Below are 21,489 nucleotides of genomic sequence, written 5' to 3' on the forward strand. Positions count from 1 at the left end.
ACATGGAGCTCTTGTTTATGGCTGGGACATTCAACAAGACAGGGAAATCCATGGGTGAGCAGGTAGATAGAATGGAAGAGGCCAGTCATAGAAGAATTCAAAACATGCTGATGGATGAGTTTCATCTTCATCCTCAAGGAAATGGATTTTTTTAAAAAGTAGACATGGGACATGATCTGATAAAAAAATAAAACCCACCCAGGCTGCAGCATATAAAAGAAATTCGACAGGAATGAGTCAGGAGACAGCTGCTTCTTTTTATTAATCTAAATACAGGAATTTACATGTATTCCTCTTAAAGCTAATCTTCTGTATTTTGCGTCCAGATCTTTCTGAGTCCCAGAACCATCGTCCAGTATTGGCACCACACCTTGCTGTGTAGCTCCTAGGACTCTGACAAGCGAACTTGATGTATCCAAACCATGTGCCCAGCTTACCTGACTGAAAGCCATGCCTGTTTCCTTCCTGGCACTCTTGTGTGTGCACGTGAGATGTCTGCCTGTGACTCGGTCTGATTACTCACTGAGCTGTTTAGAATAAAGTGAACTAGCCAGCCCAGCAGGGCACTGTAACCCACAGACCTCATAACCCAGGATTTCCATGGGTTATGGAGAGATTACAAACCTTATACGATGCCAATCGACCCCCCCTCCACTCTTTTCTTGCATGAATTAAGTTTGGCACCTGGCTGCTGGCTGGGGGTTGTATAGCTGCTTCTGTTCTTGGCTACAGTAAATGCTATCAAAAGATTTCTTTTCTGGCATGCATTGAAGTATATAACGCTGTCTATATTTCTGCCCAGAATCTACTATCATCTGTTTAATATGCAAACTGTGCAGAACCAGAGGTACTAGTGTGTAATAGATTTTGAAAAGTTGTCATCCAGACTCATTGTTTATTAGAGGTTATTAACTTTGGAGGCTTATGTGCTGTTTCTCCATTTCACAGCACACAGCCACTCACTGAAAGAAGATGCACAAAATTCTGCGCACACACGAGTGAACTCATCTGGTATTTTATGCCTATCTGTTAGATGAACCCACTTAAATCAGGCTCCTTTTGCGGAATAGGCGGTTACATATTAAATACCCGCTATCTATCTTTGGGAGAAGCACCGAGGTATAGGGAACATACTGCATAAGGTTGAGCTAATAAAAAATATAAAATGGAAAACCAGACAATTGCAAGACCCAGAGTCCAAAGTAATCTCATAGGCAGTAAATTTTCCATCATTTTCCTTAGTTCAGGGGTTTCTTTGGAGAACTGGAGATTGCTGACCAAGGAAGGGAAACAAAAAGCAGTTGGTTGTGACTTTATTCTATGCCTTTCTCCTCTCTCCCTCTCTCCTTTTACTTCTGCATCAAAGAAAATGTTGCTGTAAAACTCTGAAATATATATATATATGTATGTAATACATACATATATATACATACATACATACATACATATATATATATTCAGATTTAAGAGTTTTACAAGTTGACTGATTTTTTTTCCCAATAATCTTGGTTTTTTATTGTTTTTAAATCCTAACTCAGGCAAGAATTTCAAATTTGGGAGTTTGTTTTTATACTTAAAGCCAATAATTCTGTATACATCTCATCTTTTTTTCCTGGGTTGGTGTGTAGATGTGAATAGCTTGCAGGCTCTGTGCCTTATGTACACGGTGACAAACAAACAAATAAATCTCCCCAAATCTTTGGTATCTCAGCCTAAAGGATTGTTTCAACCATTAAGAATGCAAATAGAAAGCACAACTAGAAAACTGAGTCAGAATCACTGAAAGACAGATTCCCCTGCTGCCACCTGCCCATTGGGCTGTCTTCCTTCTCCATGTGTTCCTCCACTGTATTCTCTAATTTGGAAAGTTTATCCCTCTCCCAAGCAGTCCTGAGTACTTGTCCTCTACCCTAACCTAATGACATTGGTTTAACCTTGACTTCAACTGTGGGTGAAGGTTTCCTTCTCCCGGTTTTCTACTGACCATAGAGATCTTTTAAGATGGTCTGTAAGGACTAAGACCTAAGGGGACTCAGGAGCTCTGCAGAGCTGGAGGGAAGTTTAGTGTATAGTTATGGTTACACCCAGTGGCCAGGAGCTCAGGAACATGCTGGCAACATTGGCAGACACTATAGGGTGGCTGACCCAGCACCACCAACGATGCCATTGACCTTATGGGGACGGGGGGTGTAACATATGTTAGTCCTGATAAATACAAATAGGAATTTGCTTGTTCTTTCTGCAGCCATTCTTAGACAACAGTGGATTAAATGTAGCATGCTGGCACACTATTTGCCGTTCTGCTACTTTATTATTTATTTATTTCCTTACTTACTTATTTATTTTTGCCCTAGACATGGATATGGTTGCTGAAGCAATAGAAGCCATCTGGACACGACCAAATAAGAAATACGAGGGGAAAGGCAGGAGGGAAGAAGGACAGCTGGGACAGAACCTAGGTCTCTGACAGTGTTTCCTGGCCCATTGAGTTGGCCTTTTACAGACTTTATTTTATACATACAACTGTTGATCACATGCATGAGGAATGGTCAAGCTCTGTGGTAGGATGTGCTCCTATGCTAACGCCAACGGAATGGATAAAGAGTAAGTCGAATGAAGTTTAAATCTCTTAGCGAACATTGCTGTGCCTTGTAAGAAGTTGCATCCTCACTCACAGGTGACAGTTCTGAACAAAATGAATCCCACCAACACACCCAACACCCCTTCTCTCCTGTAACTAGACATCCCCATTCCTTTCACTATGGATTTCAAACATGTTTGTGGGAAAGTCTAGTAATATAAAGGAATGTGGAAATAATAAAATTAGCCTCACGTTTCACAAAACAACACAATCAGCATTTTGAACAACCTCTCTCTTTTTTCCTTTTAGCCTTCTCTACTTCCCTCTCTCACACATACACACAAACATACAGAGATAAACTCTGCATCAATATTACTGCATTACTATATTTGTTAATTTGTATATTATAATTTGATCTTGTAGACTTTGTTTTATAGTCAAAGGCTTTTATTGGTTATATCATAGAGTACCGGTTTTAAAATCCTCTAACTTCATTTAACTGACCCCTCTAGTCACTATAAAACAGAATTCAATATAGTGAAAAAATGCTCATACATTACTAAGGTCTTGTGTGTTTTAAGTATGTATGTGTTTAGTATTTGTAGGTTGATTTCTAGAAACAGGATCACTAAGTAGAGATTAAAAACAATACTAAGGTGCTGTATAAATCATAACCTGGCTTATAGAAAAGTAACCTAAAGTAACCAAAAGACATACATTATGATAATAGGTCATAATGAAGTTTACTTAGTCAGTTTTGCCAATATAATACATCAATATTATTAATTATTTGTGAATTTGAATACAGTTCATGTTTATTCACTGATAAAAAATTTTCTTGCTTTTTGAATTGTCAAGTATTTTCACATTTTTTGTTTCAAATAATTATTTCCCAGTAATTTATAAGACACCTTTGCATACTAAGAATGCTACTCCTTTGGTGTATGCATTTTACAATTATTTCTTTACTTTTATCAACCACAAAGAACCTTTGGGTACCATGGAGTGGCAACTGGAATACTGTCTCATGATAACCTAAGAAGGTCGAATACTGAACAGAGGAGGTGAACTAAATAACTACCGTGTCGGTTTTGAGGGAAAACGCGAGCCTTCTGAAGGAGAGTGTCAGACCTGGACTTGGTGTCATGTGTGTGAAGGTTGCCAGTACTGAGCATTCAGAGCCGGTCACTGTCCCTTCTCCTGCTTTCATTTCCGCATTGCCTGTGAGATATGGCAGAGGCTGTATATTTTCAGTCTTTGTATTTATCACTAGAGATGCTAATGCATCCCAATAGCTCTACAAGTTAAAACTCAATGACAAGTGTGGCTTTTGTCAACAAATACTAATTTTCCAAACTAAAACAAACAAACAGTTGGGGCTGACAATATGGTCCAGCAGGTAAGGACCCTTGCAAGCCCAAAAACCTGAGTTAGATCTTGGGGTCCAGGTGAAGGTGAGAGGGAAGAACAAAGTTCATAAACACATGTGTTGTGGCAAGTATCTAGTTTCAGACATTGCGCGCGCACACACACACACACACACACACACACACACACACAGTGTTACAGGAAAAATCTTGGCATTTTCAAGTCATTTAACATTTTAGGATTTCATTTAACTAAACAAAAAGCAATGCAATGTACTAAACCATTATGATCATCTCCTTGTTTTACATACATTATCCATAGTTGATTTTTCTCCACCTGAAAAGGCATCATTTCTAAGTACTTCTCCTTAAGATATAGTTATTTATTCGTGTGTGTGTGTATACGCACGCGCGCTCGTGTGTGTTGTCTACGGGTGCATGTGCTTTGGCACACATGTGGAGGTCAGAGGATTCTGGTGATAGAATTCACGTCACTGGGCTCTCACGGAAAATGCCTTACTCACTGAGCCAAGTGTTTATCAGGCACAAATGTTTCTCTGACATGCAGATTATATTTTCCTATCTCAAGGGTGTGAACCAGAAGGACTCCAGAGTTCAAAGACTTTTGACTTTTAGATAATTTGCAAAAATGTGACAGGATTTTTTGGGGATGAGACCTAAGCATAGGCACACAATCTATTCATGTTTCATGAATACCTTAAATGTAGTATGGAAAACAATTTTGACTAGTTTGCCTACAAATTCTGTGTATAAGTGCAGTTTTGAATTTTTTTTTAACCTATGACATCAGGTTGATACTTAAACAGTCTTCCATTTTAAGAGCATTTAGGAATTCAGATTTTTAAATTAGGGATTCCTAACTTGTATTATAGATTTTATTTTGAAATGAACCTTCTAGAAAATATTTAATGACCCAATGAACAATAGCGTAAAGCTATAACCTTTTAGGGATATAGAGTCCCTAGTCCATTAATGATGAAGGATATGGTCTGTTTTCCCAGGGAAGGGTTAGACAGTTAGACTCATCTTTTCTGAAGAATTCTTGTCTTTTAAAACATTTGGCCACATTTTCAGTATAATAGCATCTTTAAATTACAGTCTGGTCATCATTAAGCCCTTCAATGAAGTCCTATTTCTTAAAGGTATATAGATTTAGATATCTAAAAAGCTAGCTAATTTAGCCATGTAAGAAGAGTTAACTCACACATCCCTGAACATCAAGCTGCTGGACTTTATACTAACAGGGTCATGTGCATGCAGGGCCTTCTGATGTTTCTCTGTTGTTTTAGCATACGAGATTGCAATAAATAGATTACACTTGCATTGCTAAGTTCTTTGATGAAATCTAAGTAAAAATTACTTCGTGAATAGGGATCTGCATACATTTGGAGCTGTAATGTGTGAGCCAGTACCATGCATTTAAATTGTTTAGAATATTTCCAGTTTATTTTGAATCAATTGTATTCCTTGACTTGGAATATCGTTTTTTTTGGTAATAATTTAGGATATTTGTCAAGCAACGAATAGTGTCTGACCCAAGGTGAACAAAATCTCTAAATATTCATCTTACATGATATTTGCAACAGTTGACATGCAACCAAATTGCTCTCTTCTAATGTAATTCAATTTCACGTTGCTTCAGGTAAAAGCAAGAAGTTCGAGCATATTTTGAATATAATTCCTGTGGCACTAGCTTTGTGCACACTATGTTATTCTTGTATAAACAGATTTATGGAAGATGAAAATAGGATTCATAAATAAGAAGCACAGATTTATTATTATGGAAATATAATCAAATCTAATTCTACAATCAAAAGGGAAAACTCTTTGTATATTAAAATTAAGAATTAGAAATATATATATATATATATATATATATATATATATATATACATACATATGTTTCCCGAGATTTAAAACGTCTTTTGGAAAAGGAAATGAAGATATAGAAGAATACAAAGGGAAAAGAATGCCGAAGAGGCACCGAAGACTAGGAGGGGCACAGACAATTTGATCTAATTTACCCTCTCTTGCAGGGCAAGTGAATTCACATGATCTAAATCAATTATGTCAAGTGATTGCCTAATTTATTCATAGATTCCTTCAATTAGAAAATAAAGCACACAGCCCTTTTCTTCAAATTCTAAACAACTGCTTCCTTTCTTCTCTATTTAATGAAATTGAGGCTTTGGACTTCTATATTTCCTGTGTTTGATTCTTTACTGAAATATGTCCTTTTTTTGAGGATTCCCCTCTTTAAAATAAAATAAACCAACAGAACTAGTTCGGGCGAGTGACCCGGGGTGCGTGGTGCTGCGTCCACGCCTTCCCATCGCGTCCTCATCTCTCGCCGTCTTGCAACCCAATCCAAACATTTGTCTGCCCTTTTATTCACTTCTCGTTTAATCATTTGTTTGCATTTTTATTCATTTAATCTTTCGATGTTGGGAATGGAGAATCTGCCTACACAGTAAGATCAGCCAAATCAATGATGGAGATTAATGGAGTCCCCGAGACTGCAGCCAGCTAGCTCTAACGCTATTCATTCAACCATCCATCTCGGATGTATTTGGCACACATGCATGCAAAATGTTGAGCAGAAGTGCCCAAGAATCATTAGCAATGACCCTGGAGGGGCTTATAATCTGATTGGAGTCAGAAAAAATACTCATTTGGTAGGTATCCAAAGAACGTAATTCTGTGCTAAAATTAGTGATATCAATGGTAACTGCTTCAGGAATTCATAGAAAGATCTGGAGGGAGAATGATCGTCTCCTAAGACAGCCAGACGTGAACAGGTCCTGAATGGAAGAAGGGATGTAGCTAGGAGATAGGAGAAGGAAAAAAAGGGTCTCCTATTGTTAGAGGTAAGGCTGGAGGATTCATAAGTTTTAATTGAAATAGAAAGTCAAAATAACTTGGGACCTAACATCAAAATTAAGTATGACTATAGAGCAAATTCTAATTGTTCTTAAGAGTAAAAACCCGGAGTCAGATATTATGGGTGAAAGCTGAGAGATCAGAGAAGCAGTGGAATCAGTCACAAAGAAACTTTTTTCCTCCACCAATGCTCAGACCAAAAGGGCGATCCTGTCCTCAGACGTGCTTTTTTGGACTGCTTCAGACTGCACCTCAGACTGTATCCTCAGACTGCATCTGTCCCCACCAAGCCTCAGACTGCACTGAGGTTCTGTCTCCTCTTCCCTTATATTTTTCTCTCCATCCAGCCATATCACTCCTGTCCCCACCTCCCTAGTGCTGGGATTAAAGACATGTGGTTCCGAGTGCTGGAATCACCTTTGTGTGAGCTCTGTTTCCTTTTTAGATAGATTCAATCTCGTGTAACTCAGGGTGGCTTTGAACTAACACAGATCCTTCTGCCTCTGTTTCCCGAGTCCTGGGATTAAAGGTGTGTGCCGCCACTCCCTGGCCTCTAGTGGGTTAGCTCTGCACTCTGATCTTCAGGCAAGCTTTATTTATTAAAACACAAACAAAGTATCATATCACTACATATGTCTGGGTTGGAAACCTTACTTGTCACTTAGTATTGGGACACCATACACAAGCCATTCTCTTCTCGTTCTGATGGCCTCATGCATGATGAGTCCCCCAAACTTGCACAGACATGAACACAGGGTATCAGTATTTTGAGAAACTGTGGGTGTTTGTATGGATTAGAAGGTTCTTATATCGCTGAGACCCTTAAAGAGGAGTATAGGGTCCCCATGCGTTCTGTGTTCCATTCTGACATACTCTCCCCTTATTACCTCCTGTCACCCTCCTCAGATGTCAACTCCACAGGGTCCACCAAAGACGTAAGTAAAATAAATACATTTTAAAATCATAAGTGGCCAGTGTCTGGTATTTCATTATAGTAGCATTGTTCTGACCAATAACTATGGAATTCCTATGCCAAAGACTGACAGGCATATACCAAATGACCCCAAGTGCTACATGCCTTCAGCATATCACTCTTTCTCCTTTTTATAGTCCTTATAGTCTGGACTTTGGGGTTTGAATGCTATGGCTGCAGAGTTGGCTCTTCTTATTACATGTAAAAGAAAGTCTTTGCTTTGGGACCACAGGTGTCATTGTCCTTGAGTTATTCTGCCGGACGTGTACTACTTTTTAAGAAGTCCACACAGTACAGTCAGCCACGTTCTGTCATGGTTACGTCATGCTTTACTACAGCCTTACTTAGTCATGCCCTCTGTAGTTCATTCAGTGGCTGTGCACACTCCTCCCCCAGGAAATGCCCTCTTGGGCTCGGCTGTTTCATAGCACCAACCTTTATTCCAGGATAAACACACATATTTTCCTTAGAGCAATAAACCCATGAATGTTGTGGCCTCTGTCTCAGATCAAATGAGTTTAGGAACTGCTATATGGATTTCATCTTGAGGACTCATGAAATCTCCTGTAACCTTGAGTTATGGTTTTGGTATGAAGTGTTTCCTAAAAAGTTCATGTATTGAAAGCTTTGTCTTCAGGGGTTGGTGCATTTGGGATAGTTCTAGAAACTTTAGAGGCAGGGCCAATATGGAATAAGGAGGTCCCCAGGGCCAGATCCTTAGGGATCTCAGGTCAACCCCCTTCCTCCCTTCCTCTCCTCTCTCTCTTTGGCCCTCGCTCTCTGACTCCTGTCCACCATGAGCAAGCAGCCTCTGTCACATTCTCCCAATAACATGTTGTTTTTCTTTCTTGTATGTGCCCCAAACAACAAAAGCCTCCATGACATACTGACATACAAAATTCTCTGAAACTGTGAAGCCAAGCAAGGCCTACTTCCAATTTCTTGGTTATTTTAGTCACCACAGTAGTAATGGTAAACACACCTGGAATGCACACATTTAACTTTAAATAAACTGTTTCCATTTTCCCATCATTCCCTGTCACTGAAATAATATTAAGACAATCTGTTGGTTTTTAAGTTGCCTGTGAATGGTGCATGCCTGTGGGCTCAGTACTCAGGAGATGAAGGCAGAAGGATAATTAATGACTGTGGGTCTGAGATCAGTCTAGGAAGAGCTTGTCTCAGAGAAACTCTACACCGTCACTAAACACACACAAACACACATACACATGCACACCAAAAGAAACAAATTTCCAATCAAACAAATCTTTCAGTATGTAGTTTAGGTTGGCCTGGAACTCATCATCCCCCTGTCTCAGCCTCCACAGTGCTAGGGTTGTGCGTGTGCATCACCACACCATTTATTTTCATGGAATTTCTGTGGACATCTACTTTATATCCACAAACATGGGCCCCAATCTTCAGTAAGATTACAGACTGGACTCACAGCAGGAGGACCCATCCAGTAGAAATTCTAGAATCTTTCATGGTGGTAGAGAAAACACTGGGGTTATTTACTTCATATACACTAATTTATTGAGCTAGAAATAAAAAGCTCCAAGGTGTTTCATTTTTCATCCATTTTTTTTGTGTGTGTGACAGTTACTTTTCTTAAATGCTAGAAGTGGGCTAAATGCTTCCCAGCTCCTTGGCGCATGCCTGTTTTACTGTTCAGGAATCTCAAGCTAGACCCTTCACCTTCTCACGGTTTGTTCAAGTCAGTCCTGAAGTGCTTGGGACTGGGGATTATGCCAGTCAACTGCAGGATCAGCAGAAGGTCAATAGCTTATTCCCAGCCCACTTAAAACTATCACTCCTGATTAGTCAATTTCCAATATGATCTCTATTTTAATTTTCACTTTAATTTTTATATCTTGCATACAGCTCCTAGACACCTTTAATTATGAGCACTGGTAACCAGGTGGGTACTGCAATATTACCCTTTCCAGTCAAACCTCCTCTTTCCACTAAATGAATCCTACATGTGCCATACTAGATAGCTTTCCAATATCTTTATTCACTTATCACATTATTACCATTTACACACCAAATCTCTTCAACTTTACCCATGAGAATATCTCTACTAAAAAAATGAACTATAGAGATAATATTCTGTTATCTATTATCATTGATGGGACTTAGATATTTAGCATAGTATTTAACATAGAGGGATTATCCAATATATTTATTTAATGAATGAAGGAAAAGAGAAGAGCTGAGCAAAAGAATTTCACGTAACAGTGAAACTACACATTCAAGCACCTGATGACTTTTGAATCTTAGGAAGCAGAGTAGGCATATATGGGGACGCTAGCTAGTACTGTGTATTCGAAGGCAGCGAGGAACCCTGCATGTGAACTCCAAGAGTATAGCTCAAGTATCCTGGTGAAAATTAAAACTAAATTATTCTTCAAAAGATTAATTGGTTTGTCAGAAATTAAGAAACTTTTGGATTAACATAGTCTGAATTTGACCCTACTTCTGGAGAGTTTATTTTTTTCTAGTCATTTAATGAAAGGTGTAAATGTATTGATTAGTATGTTGTTCGGAACAAGGAACACAGTGAAACACCTGCTTTCCCCTGTGAGCTCCGGCTAAAACGTGACCTTTAGAGCAGAGCAGCATTCTACTTACAAAAAGTGATATTTCATCTACAGTTCATTCACTTACTTCAAAAATATTCAGATGGTTCACAAAAGGAAATATAGAGCAAACATATGAAATATGTATATATATATATTTATCTTTAAAAGAATTGAAAAAGTAAAATATTCCTTTTAAGTTTATCAAGGTGGCAAAAATGAGAACAATTGATAGCAATCAGATGGCTTCATATATGTAAATGGAAACAAAGTTGCTTTTCAGGAGGGAGCCAGTCATATGGACCAAAGCTTTACTACATTTGGTCAACAAATTACAGAAACCTACAATGGTATAATAACCATTTCACTCCAGAGGAAAGTTCACACATAGGGATGACAATGCTTTCGCAGATCACTACTACTACTTCCCTGAGGACAAGCTGCTGTCCTCCTTACTGGAGCTCTGGTCCATGCTTCAAGTGTCCCCAAATCATTCATTGTCATCCAGGATCCTTTTTGGAAGGGATAATTATCAAATTTTCAAACTCTACTTCACATATATATGTACTATATCACGTATTTTATGTTTTTAGCTACATGTTAAGTACAATGGTTTCAATCAATGAGACTCACATCAAAACAACTGAAATGAATTTGGCTTATAACTCCGACAAGAATTTCAGTACTTGGATCCATTCTTGTGCAGCTGTTTTAGCTTCATATTTTTATGGAGATATTCTCATATTAATACAAAAGTTCTTTTAAAATGAACATGGGATTGCATTTAAATACGAACAATGGCTAAAGAAACAAAAGCAAGTGAAGAGAAAAGGTTCATATTTTGGCTTATTTAAAAGGATTAGAATCCTACAGAGGAGCTCAATTCAGTACAAAGCAATTCAGATACTAAATTTTAAGAGCAATTCAACATTCCAGTTTTAAAGGATAAGGGAGTTTCCCGATCAATCAAGGTTTTCCATCAAGTTATAAATTATGTTCTAATATACAGAGACTAGCTTCATAAATATTTTCATGGATTGGTAATTGCAAAATATTACTAGTCAAGATTCAGTTACAAACGTGTCCAAACTTTATCTTTCTCTTTGTATCTCTTGCAAGAGAATTTAACATTATGTAACACTTACTTGAAGAGAATTTATTTCTACTGGTGTCACCAATTAAATGAGACATGCAATTGGCTTCTTGCTAGTTATTCTAGTAACATCACTTCTTCCACAACTGCTAACATTGTTAAAGAAAAAAAATCACTGGGTTAAGTGTTTTTACGTGAAGGATTGTTCTTATTTCAAAGGCTGTTTTCTTCTTTAAATGAAGAAAACATGATTGTTCAAAGTGCAGATGCGTCCCTCCCTCAACTGGAGATAAGTGAGAGGAAGTGTGATTAAGGCTTTTTTGTGAGCATTGATGGGTTGGGAAGCATCTGGTAAGGTGGTCTGGAATAAGGCAAAATTTTCAGAAAATTCTAGAAACATAAACCAGCAGGAAAGTGTAATTTCTATACAATAGGGATCATTTCCAATAAACACAGCGATTCATGTTGAAATCTGCTTCTGGGGCAAAAGTACACACCTTTAAATCCAGAACTCCAGAGACAGAAGCCAGAGGATCTCTGTGAGTTTGAGGCCAGCCTGGTCTATGTAGGGAGATTCAGTCGTTACATAGTGAAACCTTGTCTAAAAACCAAAAGAAAACAAAGAACAATGTTTCTGTTGGTGTGTGGAAAGTAAAGCTGGGGAAAGGTTTCGAGGGGATATATAGGAGAGAATTCTACCCTTGATGCAGAAAGCCAGCCCTACGGCTTTCTCCAACCCAATGGGAACGCTATCCCCCTTTGAACAGGGTCCTGCTGAGAACAACAATCTGATCTCTGAAATTCAGTAAATATTAACAATAATCTAGAATTTGCTTTTAAATGAAGCAATTACTTGAAATTTGATTCTTGTTATAGCTTTAGTTAATCCAATGTGGGTTTTCTCAATGTTCTCCAAAGGGCTGTTTGGGGCGGAGACGCTGCTGTGGATTGCGGGAACAGCTTGTTTTCTTTACCGGTTCCACTTTTCTCAGGCCTGAGTGCTGCCATGTGCTTTCTGCAAATTCCACTTGCTCTTTCTTCACTCAGAATCACAGAGTGGACGGTTATCCTAATTATACAAACACATTAGGCTACACTAAACCAGGTGTGCTGTCATGCCCTTGGAATCTCGACTACTCAAAGCTGAGGCAACAGAGCCACATGTTTGAGGCCTGTCTGTACAACTCAGTAAGTTCAAGGTGAGCTCAGCTAAGTAGTGAGGTCCTGCCTGGAAATTAAAAATTAGGGAGAGGCAGGGAATAGGGCTAGGGGTGTAAGTCAGACCTAGGATTCTTTCCTACCATACGAAATGCCTTGAATTTGATTCCCAATATCTACAACAAACAAAACAATTACAACCCTTGCACTGAGAGAGAATCTGTGTTTCTTACTGAAGTTAACAATGCAGTTCCTTTTCCACAGTGGTGGTCAATTTTCTTTCTCTTCTCAATCTTTATGAGTTTTTTTGGTTTACATAAGTTTCCTTCCATAACCAGCATAAAAAAGCCAGGGGTCAGTTTTCTGTCACTAACATCTATCATCCTAGAGCCAAGGCTTTTAAGCCTTCTGGTGCGGCTGTCATTGCTGGATATATCTGGGGCATGAACCAATTTACAGGTTTGAGTGTTCTGCACCAAGAGGTGATGGAGGATTCTCATTGGCTAATAAACAAACTGCCCTGGCCAGCCCTTAGGTGGGTGGAGTAGACAGAACAGGAAGAAGGAAGTGAGGTAGATGGCTCAGTCAGATGCCACGCCTCTCCTAAGTTAGTCAGACTGCTGTGCCTCTCCTCAGGGAGACAGATGCAACGAAGCCAGGGGCCAGGTCAGACATGCTGAATCTTTCCCAGTAAGACACCACTCGTGGTGTTACAGAGATTATTAGATATGGGTTAGTCAAGATGTGAGTAAGAGGCTGAAAATAATGGGCCAGGCAGTGTTTAAAAGAATACAATTTGTGTGTTGTTATTTCGGGGCATAAGCTAGCAAGCGGCCAGGAGCCAGGCGGGAAAGCAGCCCGCAGCTCCTCACTACAAAGGGGGAGGGGAGTGCCTACATGGAGCTCCCCTGTGCTGCAAAACTTCCTTCCTCCAGGTGTTAGCTTTGCATCTTTCAACTGCTTTTCATTGTACATGGTTTCTGGGCCCTTCTGCAGTATCTGGATCCATTTTATACTGTCCTGGTGTCTATTAAAATGTTGTATTCAGTTAAATAGTCTTATACATGTATAGCATAGTAAAGCATTTGTGTTACTTGATCTGATAACACAGATGTTCATTCAGGGGCAGGCATGTCAGGAGGGCAGCTAAAAGCACAGGGCGTTGTTACGGGTGTCAACATGCCATCTCTCGGAGTCTTACACCAGGAAACCTGTGCTTTCACCAACCTCTTCAAGAACTACCTTACCTTCCATCACTGTCTCAGGAAGCTCCTCCTCCCCTCAGGTTGGGTCCCCATCTGACTATGGCTTCAAGAAGTAGTTCCCTCTATCTGAACTTTTCTTGTTTACTCACTGTACACAACTTTATTGTCTATCTGATGAGAATAAACAGTCCTGACATCCACCTGGAATACTGCTTTGCATACATCAAGTATCCAGTAAGTGATGACTGGGTAGACTCTTTCTCCCTTTCTGTTATTTGTATGTATGGTATGCTGAGTGTGGGTGTGTTCGTGACCCAGTATGCATTCATGGGTCAGAGGATGACTTTCAGGCGATGGTCCTCCCCTTCCAACACTGGTTTCTGGGATCAAACCCATGCTACCAGGCTTCCATGGGAAATGTTTCCACACACTGAGCCACCTTGCCAACCCAAATTCTGGGAACTTAGTTTTCATGAAAATTATTCAGCTCAACAGAAAGCCCATTTCTCTGGGACAATCTCTATGGAAAAACTGCTTAAGATTTCATCCCATTCCAGATTCCCTTCCTCCAAATTACAAATAGCCTGGTTCTATCATAATCCTTGAGTATTTAATAGATATTTATCTCTTCAAACACATATTCTTTCTTTGTGCTAAAAACTTTCAAAATCTCTTCCTTTGACATTTTGAAATGCACAATTATACAATTGCATGCTCTGTTCCTAGCTCACTTAACTATCTAACCAGCACATCTCTTGCTGAGGTGTTGTTGTTTTTCTCTTAGGATCTTATCATATTTGCTATTTATTTTCTTTTGGGTGATAATAAATTTAGTATATTTCAGGAGTGGGTATTCCAATGTTACACCTACCCTTCAGTATATAACTTAGGCCACCAATCTCAATTAGGAAACAAAAAATCATATTAAAGGTCAATATCACATATGATACTTCCCTGAGTTGTCCATACAGAAATTCTAAAAAGGAAAAGTGGCCCTAGTTACTTCATAGATCCCATGCACATTGCCATTGGACACCAGACTTTTATCCCCTTTTTATTTCATTGATATGAATACGTGAGGACCCACACTAAGGACACCAGTTGTTTGGGGAATGTGTCATCTTTGTGAAAATCAGGTCTTTTTATTTTTCATGCTTTTTTTTTTCATTTAGACGGAGGCAGACTCTGGATGGTTTCTAGGGATCTATGACAGCCATTTCACAATCCTGTCCACTTAGAGCACAGAACAACAGCCCTTGCTCCCCTATTCAGGGGGCCCCACAGGAACAACAGCCCTAGCTCCCCTATGCAGGGGGCCCCCACAAAAACAACAGCCCTAGCTCCCCTATGCAGGGGGCCCCACTTCTCCCACATATCCTTCTGGTGCACTTGGAGAAAAACTAACAAGGAACCCAATGACTCAGCTCTCCTCCTGATATTAATAGGGACCCTCAACAATGAACCATCAGCCGCTTTCCTAATCCTTTGAATTTGTTTGTTATTTAAATGTCAGACTAAGGTCTAAAAAAGGAATAGTCGATTCAGGTTTTACCATCTTTAGAGGCATTGCTGATTGATAGTAATAAAGAAGACCATGGGAATAAAGTTTTACATGAAAATACATCAATACATAACATTTTAGTAAACTAGTATAATATCAGAATATATAACTATACATTTTTTATATTCAGTCTCCAGGGTATTTTCATGTTTTATTACAAGAATGAAGTATATCATTACAAAAACAATTAAAAAACAAAGTGGTAGAGAGGTAAAGTGCAGTTAATATTATTTTATATCATTCCCATCTTTGATCTGACATGAGAGATGCCATTTTTTTCAAAGAGGAATATCCCACACCTATGAAAGAGTTCTATTCAAAATATATCTGTAGGATTTGCCTTTATAGGTACAAGAATTTGTATATAGTTTTCATCCGCTGTGTGTATCGACACTCTCTAATTTAAAAGGTAGAAGAAACTAAGGAAGAATAAAGCTGCAGACTTGTAGACCCTGAAAGACAACCAGCCAACCTATTCCTCTTACTGAGTTACCATGGGACGTGTCATAGCAGCCGCCCTCACTGCCAGAACGTGGCCTACAGTTTCATCTGGCTGCCTGTACATCACTGTGCTCTCATTTCCCCCGCACTGAGCAGAGGCAGACGCTGGCCAGGGCTCCTCAGCTGCCCCGCCCCCAGCCCTCTCTGTGTCTCAGAGCCAGCTGAAACAGAGTGCGAGGCCCAGTGGAAACAGGGTACAAAACCCTTTAAAAAAAAATCTTGTTAGAAACAGTGTTTTAAACTTGACTTTGAATGGGGCTATAGATTAGGTCAACAAAGGGACCAAAATCTTGAAGTGCTGTCCCTTAAATAATTGAGACTAATTCTTAAACACTATTATGGGGTCATAAAACACCAAGCCTGGAAATTAAAGATTTTTATGCCTCATCAAAAAGTCTTTGAATGTAACTCGCTGGCATTCTGCCAACAAGGGCAGCTCTTGGGGGGAAACCCTATGCCAAAGGCCAAGAAGGCAGCTGTGCCATTCAGCTTCTGAGGGCTTCCAACTCAGCACCCACACAAGCTCAATTATGAACAAATTAAAGGGATCCAGACTGAACACAGTAATTCTGGTAATTTAAATAAATAGAGTAAAGTCTGCAATTAGTAGGGAAAGATTGATTTTCTGGAAAACCCAGAAGTATCTACCCAGTAACTTAAATGGAACCCTAGCCCTTGAATAAGCATAGTTATGGCCAATTGCTTAAAAATAAATTTCTTGTCCTTATCATTTTAATCATCAATGATCTGTCTTAAACATGACCATATGCAAACTCCAAAAATATCTGCTAAATATTGAAGCAAAATGGCCTCCCGAAATCTAGAGTGGTTACATAAGCATTAAGAATAATAAGTAAAATTGCCGTCAGTTTTGCGTTATGCTTTAGAGAGTGGAATTGAAACCCTCTGCAGCAGTTTAAAATATAAAACTCTAGCTAATCAAACGAATTTACAAGTTCAGAGTAAACACTTATTCAAAGAGAATCAGAGATTAATTGTGTACGAGCTACTAATTAATCCATTTCTGGTTTATTAACAAAGAAAAATATATACTGTCAACCTGTATAGATCCTTACAAGTACTTAATAAAATTCAATACCCATTCCTGATTTAAAGAATAAAGGGGCTAATAAAAAAAAATCCAGGAAGTTAGGATTACAAAGAAGCCCATCTAACCTGATAATGTTTCTATCAGAAACCCACAGGAAGTATAGATACATTTTACACACACACACACACTCATGCACAATGCATGTATGTGTACATGCACACAAACATGCACACAAGCACACATCCACACATGCATGCATACACACATGCACACTGAGGAAACATTCCTATTGAATATTTAAACTCACTTTGATTATCTGATTCTAATGTTCCTGAGACAGACAATGCATTTGAAGAACCAAACTAATTTAGCTGAAAAAAAAATAACAAGTATTCTACTTAAAAAAAATAAATCAGAGGAGAATTATCCTATAAGTCACTAAAATTCAAAGCAACAGCATGAAAGTTTGTACAGGACGGTAACTGGTGCAGGGCAGATTTAGATATCAATACACGGATAGATCTATAACCCCACCCAGGCACTAATATAAAGGAATTTAGCATTTAATCAGGTTGCATTACAAATTATGGAAGGATGGAAAAGTCAAATATAAATTTTTTCTGAATAAATTCTTCTACCTTATATACTATGAACAGAATATATTATCAATCATTTCTTCCCAAAAGCCTTGGGAAGGAAATAAATGAGATAAACAGGACAGTGGAGCCCCAAACAAAACAAAAACAAAAGGAAGACAAGATGGGTTTATAGGATAATAAATTTAAACTATTTGTGTTTTTATGGGGGGGAGGGGCATCAGGACCTAACTTTGTGAAGGAGCCAGAGGCTGGCCTCACAGTCTCAGTCACTTTCCACCCGCGATTTGAGACAGGGTCTCTCACTGCACCTGAGGTCACTGACCGGCTTCACTAGCTGGCCAGTGAGTCCCCAGAGCTCTTGTGTGCCTCCCGAATTCTGGCATTATGAAGTGACTAACGTCTGTGCTTTCGTGAGTTTTAGATGAGCACTAGGCAGCTAAAATCGGGTCCTCATGGTTTCACTGTAAGCACTCACGTCAGTCCCATCAAACATGTTTTATGATAAAGGATATCAAGTGAAAACGCAAGTAATGATTTACAACATTATAACAGTATTCTGAAAATAGCATAAAATAACAAATGGAAATACTGGCAAAGATAAATAAATAAATTTAAGATAAGAAGATACAACTGGTCAAAAAACAAATACACAAAATAAAACTTTCAGCCAAACTCAAGTTCCGTTTAAATAGGAAAGACAAAAGCAAAGTGTGAATCAAGAGACTCATTCCTTCAGTAGGACATAGCTATGCAATGACTCCACGGTACATGGGCATAAACGTGTGTGGACAGCTGAGCCAAGTGGACAGCATAACAGGCAGGGCCGTTTTTGTCTAAGATCTATGTGTGCTTAGTGATTAGGGGAACGGGATGGGGAAGCAGAGGCTGAAGTTTTCATAAGACTTGCCCTTCTTTGGAAATATACGTAAAAAGAAGTAATTGGAATCTCCTCACCTTTAAAAGTTCACCATAACATGTGAACGGACTCAACATACAGGTTAAAGTTATCTTCTGACTCGGCAGCAAAAGCGACACGGAGATGTGGATACTCACGGTTCCTACAGACTTTTCCAAAGACCATGTCCGCTGCACAGCCCAGGCTGGCCTTGAGTCATGCTCCACTGCCATCCACCAAAGTGCCTGGAACTGTAGGCATCTGAGAGCATCTACCAGCACACTTAGATCTGACAAACAACTGGCCACTCCAAAGTCATCACTCAATAAATAAATAAATATGAACATCTATCCTTTTATGTCTCTGTATTCTTAACCATGTTAGGCTGATGCTTTTTCCAGGTTAAAAAATATTATGTGAGTATTCTGCCTAAATCTTGTAGGTTTCATTTGTGAGGATTAAACCCAGGGCTTTGTGCATGCCAGGCAAGCACTCTATCAGTTGAACTACATTTCCAGGCCTAGGGTTTATTATTAGCTTTTAACTTTTGAAGTTGTATTTTATCCTGCTGACAGAATTAGTCCCCTAAACATTATCATCAACAACATGTAATAAATATAATATAATATAATATAATATAATAGTATGTATTTCAGAGTTCCCAATGGTGATTTAAACCATACATCACTCTACTCCTCTAATCAAAGAGGAGATGCTTCCAAATGCTCAGTACTGGAGGATCACTGGGCTTACTTGCTGTGATTATTAAGCTCACTCCATTTTCTGTCTTGGGAAGAAGACCAAGACGGTTCTATACTGCTTACTCCCAAACTCCCTTAGCCTTAGATTCATGCTTCTCAGAATGGGTTCAACTTTTGACAACTGCTGTAAAAATGTTTTACTAGCATCCAACTAAAATACTTTGCTATAGTGCATTTTAAAGAGAGTCTTTTAGCTTATGTCCTTAATAAAATAAGCCATGAACAGTTGTGTAAATTGAACAAATATTACTATTGTCATTGTTCATTAGAGTGTACAATAAAATGCAATGGATGGATACTAATGTACATATTTTAGAAATAAGATTTCAATTTTAAAGAGAAAATTTTATTTTAAAAAAGTCAGTATTAGCTCAATGCATTTCTCAACCCTTATCAGAGAAGCTTCTATTTGTAGTAGATGGTGATTAACACTGAGATCCACAGCTGGGCGAAGAACAGAGAATGAGAAACTATCCCAGGTCGAAATGGGACATCTATCTGTATCCTGCACCCTCTTCCCAAGACTCAGGGATTGCTGGAGAAGAGGGGGCTCAGTGAGAGCCAGAGCCAGAGATGGTGGTGACTACAGGAAACAGGGACAGCTGTGAGCTAACAGGGACAGCATGCACAGGACCAGGGTAAGCTCAAGCCAGACCGAACTCCATCATGGAGAGAGGAGATGGGCATGGCGTCCTGCCTGCCTCTAGCTGCGGACCTTAGCAACTGAAACTGCGAGGTTCCCTTTTCTTTAAGAGTGTAGTCCCTGATAAGTCAAACACCCTCCAGTGGACAGCCATAGCCTCAAGAATATATGGACAGCACTAATGGATTTGATGGATATAAAAAAGAAAGTAAAATAAGTAGGGTTGGTAGGGAAGGGGGTGGATTTGGAAGAAGTTGGGGGAAGGGTTAAATACAATCAAAAACAGCCTATGAGAGTCTCAAAGAATTAATAAAAGTTACAAAAAATTAAATAATAGAAAACTTTTGACATGACTGAGGTTTAATAATTTTGTAAACATTTTTTTTTCTCTCTTAAAATGGATGATATACTGTTTTCAGCTTTGGCACGGATTTTAGAATTATAATGCTAGCCCTTTTTAATTAAATGAAGAAAAACAGCAATATATTTCCCTCCCCAAAATTAAGAGTCATTTTTATCCACTCATCTTATTTATGTAGAAACTGGGAAGATAGAACAGGAAATGTTTATCAAGCACTTCACGAAAATGAATTGCTCCTTAACGTATTAGTAATCACAGATGTCACTGTTGTACATTAGCCCTTTGGTTTGTCACGGGTTTGCTCGCGAGAAAACCCCCTTTCGATCAGTGCTCAGGGCGGCCGCCTTGCTGAGCTTTCTATCTGTCTCACACTATAGGTGATTTGAGAAAATGCTTCCCGATGACTTAGTTAATTTATAGAAAATGGAATCAATTTCCCTTGTTTCACTGTGACTGAACGTTTTCCCGAGCGGCTGTAAATGAGCAGAGAAGCACCGTTTATCAGGTCATTGGGTAGGTAGAGCTTGCTATTTGGATGATTCTGTTTCCTTGTTACTATTAATGAAATACATAATATACCTCAAGAAAACACAATTGCAGAGGTTGACCCCTGAGCTCTTGAGATGCAATGAGTATTTTCCTTTGAGTGTATGCTATACTCTTCTAAGATCCCAGATGACAGCAACAATGCTCCTCAGTGTCTGAGAAGTCTTACAGCCCCAAGTCCTGGTCAAAATCCTTGCCAGGGTCCTGGAGCTCCCCTTGAAACCTATGATACTCAGAATGCCAGGAACATTGTTTAGGTATCACACTACGGTACCTCAACACCCTCAGTGTGACACACCCAAGGGACAACTCACCTCTCTAGCATCATAGGAATTAGGGATATTTAGTTGAAGAAACCAATGGGAAGTATCATTTGACCTCATTAAGCTGCCCAGCTGAGCATCAGGTATGCTCACCAGGCATGATCTGCACAAGCTGAAACCAGAATACAGAAGCAAAGGCAAGTGAGCTGAAGATTTTTTTTGTGGCATTCAAGTTTTCCAGAATTAGGTTCTTCCTAATCTACAGAGGGAGAGAATTATGTTGAATGTTTCATAAAAATGAGCATCTCTCCTTTACCAACAGACTAATCGGTGACGTGGGGGAGGACATGGAAAGATGTGAGCAGTGCCTTTCCGAGCTTCTGCAGTTGAAGGAACAAACACTAGAGTTTTGGAAAGACAGACAGGTGGAGATGCCCTGGGAAGGCGA

General features: G+C 39.1%; 1 protein-coding gene across 2 annotated transcripts in view; it reads right to left on the bottom strand.

Moving 5' to 3' along the window:
* Positions 1-21,489, bottom strand: part of Pard3b (par-3 family cell polarity regulator beta) — a 975,885-nt gene that overhangs the window by 377,200 nt on the left and 577,196 nt on the right. The window lies entirely within an intron of this gene.

The sequence above is a fragment of the Arvicola amphibius genome, chromosome 8 (genome assembly GCF_903992535.2).
Source record: "Arvicola amphibius chromosome 8, mArvAmp1.2, whole genome shotgun sequence".
Classification (NCBI taxonomy): domain Eukaryota; kingdom Metazoa; phylum Chordata; class Mammalia; order Rodentia; family Cricetidae; genus Arvicola; species Arvicola amphibius.